Consider the following 8,856-nt stretch of genomic DNA (forward strand, 5'->3'; position numbering starts at 1 on the left):
TCATAGGTACCCTGCGCAGCTCCAGAAGTGATCCCTGAGTATAGAACTAAGAGTAACGCCTGAGCATGTGTGGTTCCCAAAACAAAAACAAACGAAAGTCAGCAAGTTCTTATTAGAATATCTTACTTAGGAGGAAAAAGTAAAATAGTAAGATATCAAGTCAGCCATAGTTGCTACTATGATTCCATACTGCCATAGTTCCTTAGCCCTGCTGCACACGCTGTAGGAGCAGTCTGTTAGGATTGTGTTGAGAGAAAACCTATTGAAATGTTAAGACTTGAATCACACAGCTCTGAGATGGAGCCTGAGAGTTTGAACTTCCAGCAAGTTCCCACGTGATTCTTATGTTTTGAGAGAAGCCCTGAATATATTTCTAATAATAACACGTATAGAATAATTCATTCATTTTTTATCAGCTGACACATTTTGAGCTATCCTCTGGAGAAGCCAGATGAGAACGTGATGTTGGCTTCCAGTCTGCAGTGAGGGAGTTGGCACCCACATCCTCAAAGCAACAACCCCAGAGAAACTGAATCCTATCCAGAGCCACTCTAGTGGCTTATGAGGACTCCTTCCTTTCCTGGGTCAAACCTGGAGCTCACTATTAACCTTGAGACTGAGATGTCTGTGCTAGATTACTGAACAACAATTGTGGAAAAATTAATGGTTGTCTTGAGTTTTGACATTTTGTCTTTGAAATCCAAGGCCTCAAGGAAAGCTTGAGAGACAGGAAAGGAAATGTTTATATTTCTTACAGGAAAAGAATTTTTACAGAATTTCTTACAGGAAAAGAATTCCTTCATACTGCCATTCAATCACTACCATTGCTCTAATGTTGGCATGTTTTCTTTCCATCTGTACATGTTATTCATATGTATAAGCTGATATGTAGAATGTGAATATAATTTTTCATCTATTTCATTTAATATCAAGCCACAATATGCCTTAATTTTCTATAATAACTATTGTGTTTATTGCTTCATTAAGATGAAATTGATATATAGAAATATATATACCACTTGACTTACATTTATAGATCTGCTAAGTATCTAATACTAAGCAGGGGTGAGTGGTTTCTGGTTGACTATAGCTATGCAATGTCCCAAAGTACAGAATCTTTTTGTAACTTGTCATTTGGATCATAGCATGTCCACTCATAGTCACAGGATGGCGAACATAGCTCCAAGAATTTCATCTTCATATAACTTCATTGAAGTGAAGAAAAAATACAGAGAAAAAATAGCAAAAGATTCCATATTTTTAGATTCTATTTTATTTTGTCTGGTGGTGTTTTGGGGCCACTGCTCCTAATTCTAGACTCTAGTTTCTAATCCAGGAAAGAAATTTCCCAGAAACTCTAAACAACTTTTCATTTTCTCTCATTGGCTAATGGTAACACATGCCCACACTCAGCTCAATCGCTGGCAAAGGAGAGGAGAAAGCAAGTAGTTGTCTCTAGGGTTGATGAATTCCCTGGGACATGGAGGAGCTCACCTTCTTACAATCACATCAGGGGTGGCCATTGAGAAAGCAATCACAGGGCCTACCTTGAGCACAGAACTCAGCTAGATATTTTACATGTATTGTTTCACTGAGTTCTTATTTAGATCTCAGGTAGATATGATTATTCCCATTTTACTTGTAATAGATACTAAGCCTCAAAGAGGTCAATATATTGCCTACAGATTTAGGGGGAAATAAAACAGATCTGACTAGGTCTACTGACTAGTGTAAATTAGTGTAAACAGTATCTTTGTGTTATGATGATCTGCTGGCTGTTTCTGAAATGTATGAGAAACATTAATAAATCAACCTTAATAATGGATAAAAGGCTAATTTTTATTTTGCTTGTAATCTCAGAGGCACACACTTTTATAAATATTTGGGAAAAAAGTTACATTCTCTTAAACAGAAAGTTTTGTTGTGAATTATACATTCCAATTATAAAGGATTTATTTATAAGATTTATTTATTTATTATTTTGGTTTTGGGTCCACAAATGGCTTGACTCAGGAGTATCTCTGGGCTCTGCACTCAAGAATTACTCCTCACTTTTCATAATACTTTAGACTTGATTTGAGAAATATTTTATAGGTACAGAAGGGTCATTAAGATGATCATTAGAAGTATTTATTTCTGAGCCAACAAGTGGCAAAAGAGACTACAGGACAATCAGCGGTGCCAATTTTTTCCAAAGGTTTCAATTTTATAGGTTCTGAGTATTGTTATTCCAGTATTGCTATCAACCTGTGTGAATTTTTGTTAAATTCTCAAAACTGCCATGAATAAAATGTCTTAAGCGAAAAGTGAAAAAAAAAATCACTCCTGCCAGTGCTCAGAATATCATACAAGATATAAAGAGTTGAATTCTGGTTAGCCACTTGGAGATAAATGTCCCATTTATTATACAATTTCTCCGATCCAGTATTTATTCTTTTAATTGGTATACATTTTATAACCATAAATGAGACCAGGCCAAAGAGGAAGAACACTTATAAAGTCTATTTTGGAAGTTCCCAGGTCTTGTACACTCATGTTTTCAGATACTTGTTTTATTTTATAATAATATCTGTAGGAGAAGGTAAGACTCAGTCTTCTCTCTGGAGAAGAGAAGTATGACATGGGATAAGAAGAAATAAAATAGTTCAGAATCTTCCAGGGACAGAGGGCCCCAGTTAAATATAGGGATTACAGGAGCTGTGGATAAAGGAGCTCCCATTCTACATTACATTACATTAAAACGCATACAACTTTTAAGCATTGAATCTGAGTCAAAGCATTTTCTTTCTGAAAAAAGTAAAAAGCAGACAAAAATAATTATTTCTGAGCATCCTGGGGAGGAAACTGCAAGGTCACGAGTAAACTTAGAATGCAAGAGAAACTCCTTTGTAAATTTGATAACCAATAGAAATTTTGGGAAAGAGAGTCAAGAGATTTTTTTCCCCCCACTAAACTTGTATGATCAAAAGATATGTCTGTGAGGACATCATCAATGTTAGAGAACAGAACTTCGGGTAGTATGTATAACTACAGCTACACTAAACATAATGAGAATGCCTGACTCAGGAGCAGATGGATGAGGGAGAGTGGGAGGGAATAGGGCATCAGGGGGAGGGATGACTATATGACTGCATGACTATATGACTGCATGACTGCAACTCGATCATGAACAACTTTATCTGGGGCAGATTCTTCAGTCTTATCCACTTGACGCCTGTGAGTTTTCTACCCACCGCTATCCTGAACCCTGAGACCTGCCGACTGAACAGGGTGATAGAGTTGTGGTCCAAGCTGGAGGAGAAAGACCTCATCCTCCATCCTACCATCTTCCAGCCCCATCCAGGGCTGATCTGCAACAAAGATGATGACAAGGGAAAATCTTCTGCAGACCCGATTGGGTTTGAAGATCTGTTTTCTAGGTTCTTCACCTGAGACCTCAGTCTCTTTTGCCTGTTCTTCCCTTCTTGGGGCCCTCAAAGGGCTCTTCCTCCTAAGGGAAAGGTCTCAGAGTCCAGTGAAATCTTATGGGCACTTCAGTACCATTAGGAAACTGAGGACATTGGTGGTGGGAAATGTGCACTGGTGAAGGGATGAGTGTTGGAATATCGCATGACTGAAATTCAATCATGAACAATTTTGTAACTTTGTATTTCACTGTGATTCAATTTAAAAATTTGTTTATTTTATTTTTTAAAAAAGAATCCAGTCTTACACCCTTTCCTCTCTTTTTCCTTTTCCCCCAGTCATTAGAAATTAGTCACTGTGCCCTAAGCTACACCCAGGAGATGGAAATTAGTTTCCCTCTCTTGAATAAGTCCTTTCAAAGGTTTATGGACATATTTTCTAAACCACCACAAAATTCAAAAACCATGTGATGGCTTTAATAAACATACACAGAGAGAAGGATCACTGAAAGGGAGGGAAATTTCCCCTCTTAGAAGCATGTTGAAGACAATTTTCTGAACAGAAAGCCATTTTAATATTATAAAACTCATCTTAATATTGCCACCTGTTCCTCATACTGTCGATCTGAACGAATGTCATTGCTCAATGCATTTTATGTCTTTTCTTTTTTTTTCTTTTTTTTTTTTTTTTTTTTTTTTTGGTTTTTGGGCCACACCCAGCGGTGCTCAGGGGTTACTCCTGGCCATCTGCTCAAATCACTCCTGCCAGGCACGGGGACCATATGGGACACCGGGATTCGAACCAACCACCTTTGGTCCTGGATCAGCTGCTTGCAAGGCAAACGCCACTGTGCTATCTCTCCAGTCCCGCATTTTATGCCTTATTCTAACACTCATGTGGTGTTTGTCATGCCTTGCTCTTAAGCACCTTGTGAGCATGCACCAGGCTGGGGGAGCTTTCTTCATTCAAGTCCTGCTTCTTAAGAAGTAAAAATTGGCCTTCTTAGCCACTGAGCTCTAGGGAAGGAATTTGAGCCCAAACAGTCCCAATACAACATCCACTTAGAAAAATGCAGCAAGGCCTAGAATCCAGGAAGAATATAAGGAAGGATCACTTGGAAGCGCACACTTTGTCTCAGAGTTAGGCTTTGTCTTTCCTTCTGTGGTGCCCCACTGAATAATTCCAGTGTATCAAACCCTAGAATCTCATCTGTGTGCCTCATTGAGGACAGGCACCAGATGACCATACTCATCTGTGGAATAGAAAGAGAGAAAACAAGAGAAGTGACAGGACAGACAATGACAAAGCTTTGGCTGGGATTACAAAACCAATTACCAGATACCAGGAGGAAGTAGTGAGGGGAAAAGAAGACTCAACCTGAAGCTGAAGAGGTTAGTACCAAGGTTAGGGCGATTGCCTTGCAAGCAGCTAGCCCAGACTTGATCCCCAAAACCCTATATACTACCCTGACATCTGCCAGGAGTGATTCCTGAGTGCAGAGCCAGCTGTGACCCCTGGGCACTGCTGGGGTTGTGCCCTCCCTCCACAAAAATGATTTGACTAGAAGTGACCATAATAGAGGATAATGGACACTTTGGTGATAGCTTGGCCACGTTTTATGAGGGTGGGCCCAACCTATCAGTGAATGACTACCTCAGATTGGCTAAGAATCACTGAGAACACCCACTCTTGCCCCCCCCAGCCTCCTTCGCATTGCTTGGGAAGCTCCCCATCCCCATCAAAGAAAAATAAATCAGGTGATATGTGAAGAACTGAAGGAAAGGATTGCCACAGTTATCGGTCCTACATCTTTCTGTTACTTGCTGAGGTGACTTGAAATTGGAATCTTACGTAAAATGGCCTGTGAGAGTGGGGCTAGTAAAATGGAATTGGGTGGAGAATCCTGTGTAGGATGTAATGGGTCCTTTAAAGGAATTTCGAGTCTAGGCTCCCCTTCTTCACTCAGCAAGACAGGAAAAGGCCTGCGGAAGCAACCTTGTGTTCTGTGTGCCCCCTCACAGTGTGAGGAGACCCAGAGGTAAGGGATGTTACAGCAGTTATTATGCCCAATGCTCTCACTGGCCCTGAAGTTCTAAACAAAAGGAAAGAAAGAACAAGAAGACTCCCAATAAACCTGGGACTCCTGCCTTGCAATAATCACTGTGGGCCACACACCCCACATGAAACCAGTCTCAAAACCAGTCTAGCTACAATCCCCTGACTGGGTAACATGTCATGAAAAACAACAACATTATAATGGATAGAAAACTTATCTCAGAGGAAAGAAAACATCCTGTTTTCTAGTGGAGGAAGGGGGAAGGAAGGGTGGGAGGGAAACTGAGGACAATGATGGTGTGGGAAATGTTCACTGGTGAAGAGTGTGGGACATTGCATCGCTGAACCTTAATCATGAACAGCTTTGCAACTGTGTCTCACGGTAACTCATGTAAAGAATGTAGTTAAATTTAAATACATTCAATTGATTATATTTTGATTAAATTCTTAATTAAATTGTTTTGTTCTTTTTCATTTTAAAAATTTATCTCGGAAAAAGAACAGTCAGAAGGAAGTATTCTGTTTAGAGGCTCAAGCTACCATGGGGTCCAGATTACATGAGTGACATCAGATTACATCAGATAACATCAGATTCCATGAATTACATCAAAATAAGGCCCTGAAACAGAACAAGCTAAGCAGAACTCTGCTGCCCTAACCTGCAAAGAGCTGGGAACAGTCTCCTGCAGGCCAACATAATGCTCCCAGGGACTGTGGGAGTGTGGGAATGCCAGTGTGCTTGTTTCTTGCAGGGTTTGCAACTTTGGGTGAGGGACCCACTTTGCTGGGGACAAGAGTGGGTGTCCTCAGAGATTCTCAGCTCCCCCCCCCCCCACCGAAAGCCTGGGTGCACCTGGAGTCTCAGAGCACTAGAAAGAATCTTGGCTTTGTGCAAATTCTGGAGGTTGGGCTTTGCAAGCATGCAGCTACAGGCCTGCAAAAAAAAAAATTTTTTTTTTTGCAAAAAATTTTTTATAAAGGAGATGACCAGGCCACCTGAACCTCCTGTGCACAGAAAAGGAAGGGGCGTGGGGAGAGCATTGCAGAACATTAAAAGAGAACATCAGCAAGCAACTATGGAGAAGGGGGGGGGAAAAGGTAGATCTTCAATTCTGTCAGTGCACAAAGTGGATCCCCAACAGGGGTCAGACTGTGATGCCTTCAGGCTCCATCCAGGGGTCCCTAAGCCCATTTCTACCCAGAGTAGCATGAGACACTCGCTGAATTGAAAATTCCCCCCTTTTAAACACACACACACCCCCCAGATATGAGGGTTGGGGTCACTCCAGGGTTATGCCATTTCGACGCAAAACACAGCCGCGCGAGCAGGCTCACAGCGGCCGGTCCGACCGAGAACCAAGGAAAGCGTCGACGACGTTTGTGTCCCGCGCCCGCGCACCTCGGAATTTACACCCCTCCCGCCCGCCCAGCGAGAGGCAGACTGCAGTTGCCCCGGGCGGCCGGCAGGGGGCCTTGAGCCGCAGCCGAGAGAAGCGCGGAGACTCCGGGGGGGAAAGACGGGGAAAGAAAGACGGACGCCCCCCGCCGGGCAGCGAGCCGGCCGAGCCGCCGCCGAGGCGCCGCCGCAGCATTCCTGAGGGCGGGGGCGGGGCGCGCCGCGCAGCCGCCTTGTAGGGAGCGCGGCGGAGACAGAGAGCGCCGGCACCAGGATGGCCGAGTGGTTAAGGCGTTGGACTTAAGATCCAATGGACATATGTCCGCGTGGGTTCGAACCCCACTCCTGGTAGTTACTTCTTTTTGGGTTTTCTTGCAAGGAATCAAACGCGTCTGGGTTCTTTTGATGCCCGAACAGCACCGAGCTCGCAGCTAAGGGAAATTAAAGCTCAAAAAGGCCCAGCAGCTCCACCTGGCAGGTGCAAGTGAAAAGGCCCCCAAAGGCCATTTTGCACCCCAGTGTGGGGTGAAGGCAGATGCTTCCTCCATAGGGGACATCGCTTGCTTTTTTCTTTTGCTTTTTTAGTAGATTTGAGTTTGCATTCTGCTGAGCATTTTAGAATGCTGACTTGATTGCAAGGCCCAGTTGGTGTCTTTTTGTTTGTTTTTTTTAGAGGAAGGCGATGGAGATGAGGGGGACCCAGTGGGGTTTGGAGGCGCAGGAGATGCCCGTGTTTCTTGACTTAGGCCGTGATTGCAAATTGTGGATTTACTTGATGGAGTATTGGTCGATTTGTATCTGAATTTATGCGTCTTTCTATCTATGTTTATATATTAGATTTATATTTATTGTAATATTATATATTTATTATATATTATAGTATTATGTATTTATATGTGTATTGTACATGTGTATATTTATGTGTAATGTTTATATTACTGTACACGTATATATTTATATATATTTATGGGTGCTGTACATGTATGTATTTATATATGATTAAAGATATCACACATGCATGTGTTTATATATAATATTTATATGCATTATACAAATATATGTTTATATATATTTATGTGTACGGTACATGTATACATTTTATATATTTATGTGTATTGCACATGCATGTATTTATATGTGATATTTATGTGTATATTAGTACACATATAGTATGTATTTATATGTATATTAAAATACATATTTTTAAATATATGTGGAAATTTGCTTGCAATAAAGGCAGGTTTGAGAAAAAGAAGGAGAACGGTTGGGGGTACGAGGCCCTGCTGGAAGTGATCTAAAACCTAGAGAAAGAACAGAAGTGGCAGGTTGAGTGCAAGGGAACCTTTTCCTAATTGGAGAGTAACAGACAGGTGAATATTTCAATATTGCATGAAGTAGAATAGTTTCAATGTGACCATCCACGTCAGGAAATTCACACTGATAAATGATTCCCCTCTGATCTTTAGATCCCATGTGATCACTAAATAATCTTCATAGCAGAGGAATCTTAACAATTATTTGTCACTTTTTCTTGGGTCTCAGGCATGTGGAAGGATCCTTCGCTCTCTCGTGACTTTCATTGGATTATGTGCCCAGTTGCTGATACCAATTCATTAGACTAAGTATTTCTTCCAGTTTCTGCATCAACTTTATTTTTGTGTGTGACTCATACGTATTTTGAGATAAAGTGCATAAGCATCCCATCGCAAGCCAAACTTTCTATCTAACTTAGCCATTTATGAAATTATAAGTTATCTAACTGAACTCGTGATTCCCTATTTTAATGAATGGGTACAGTCCAGTCTACAGTTGTTTCGATGCATGAGGCATCCGAGACTGAGTAACAAAACTACTTTTCCTAATGCTTCTGACATTCTGTGGCCTTTCCTTACTTTCTAGTCCAGGACAGTTCACATTCACCTTCTATTTTCCATGGGCCATACATGGAACATACTCTGTCCATTTCCAAAAGATCTCTACTTCCATTTAATGAATCATGA

At 41.4% G+C, this 8,856-nt stretch overlaps 1 non-coding gene across 1 annotated transcript; it reads left to right on the top strand.

The window, feature by feature from the left end:
- Positions 1-7,124: 7,124 nt before the first annotated feature.
- TRNAL-UAA (transfer RNA leucine (anticodon UAA)) lies at positions 7,125-7,207 on the top strand. Its single transcript has one exon. It is a non-coding gene; the product is annotated as a tRNA-Leu (tRNA).
- Positions 7,208-8,856: the final 1,649 nt, after the last annotated feature.

The sequence above is a fragment of the Suncus etruscus genome, chromosome 15 (assembly GCF_024139225.1).
Source record: "Suncus etruscus isolate mSunEtr1 chromosome 15, mSunEtr1.pri.cur, whole genome shotgun sequence".
Lineage (NCBI taxonomy): Eukaryota > Metazoa > Chordata > Mammalia > Eulipotyphla > Soricidae > Suncus > Suncus etruscus.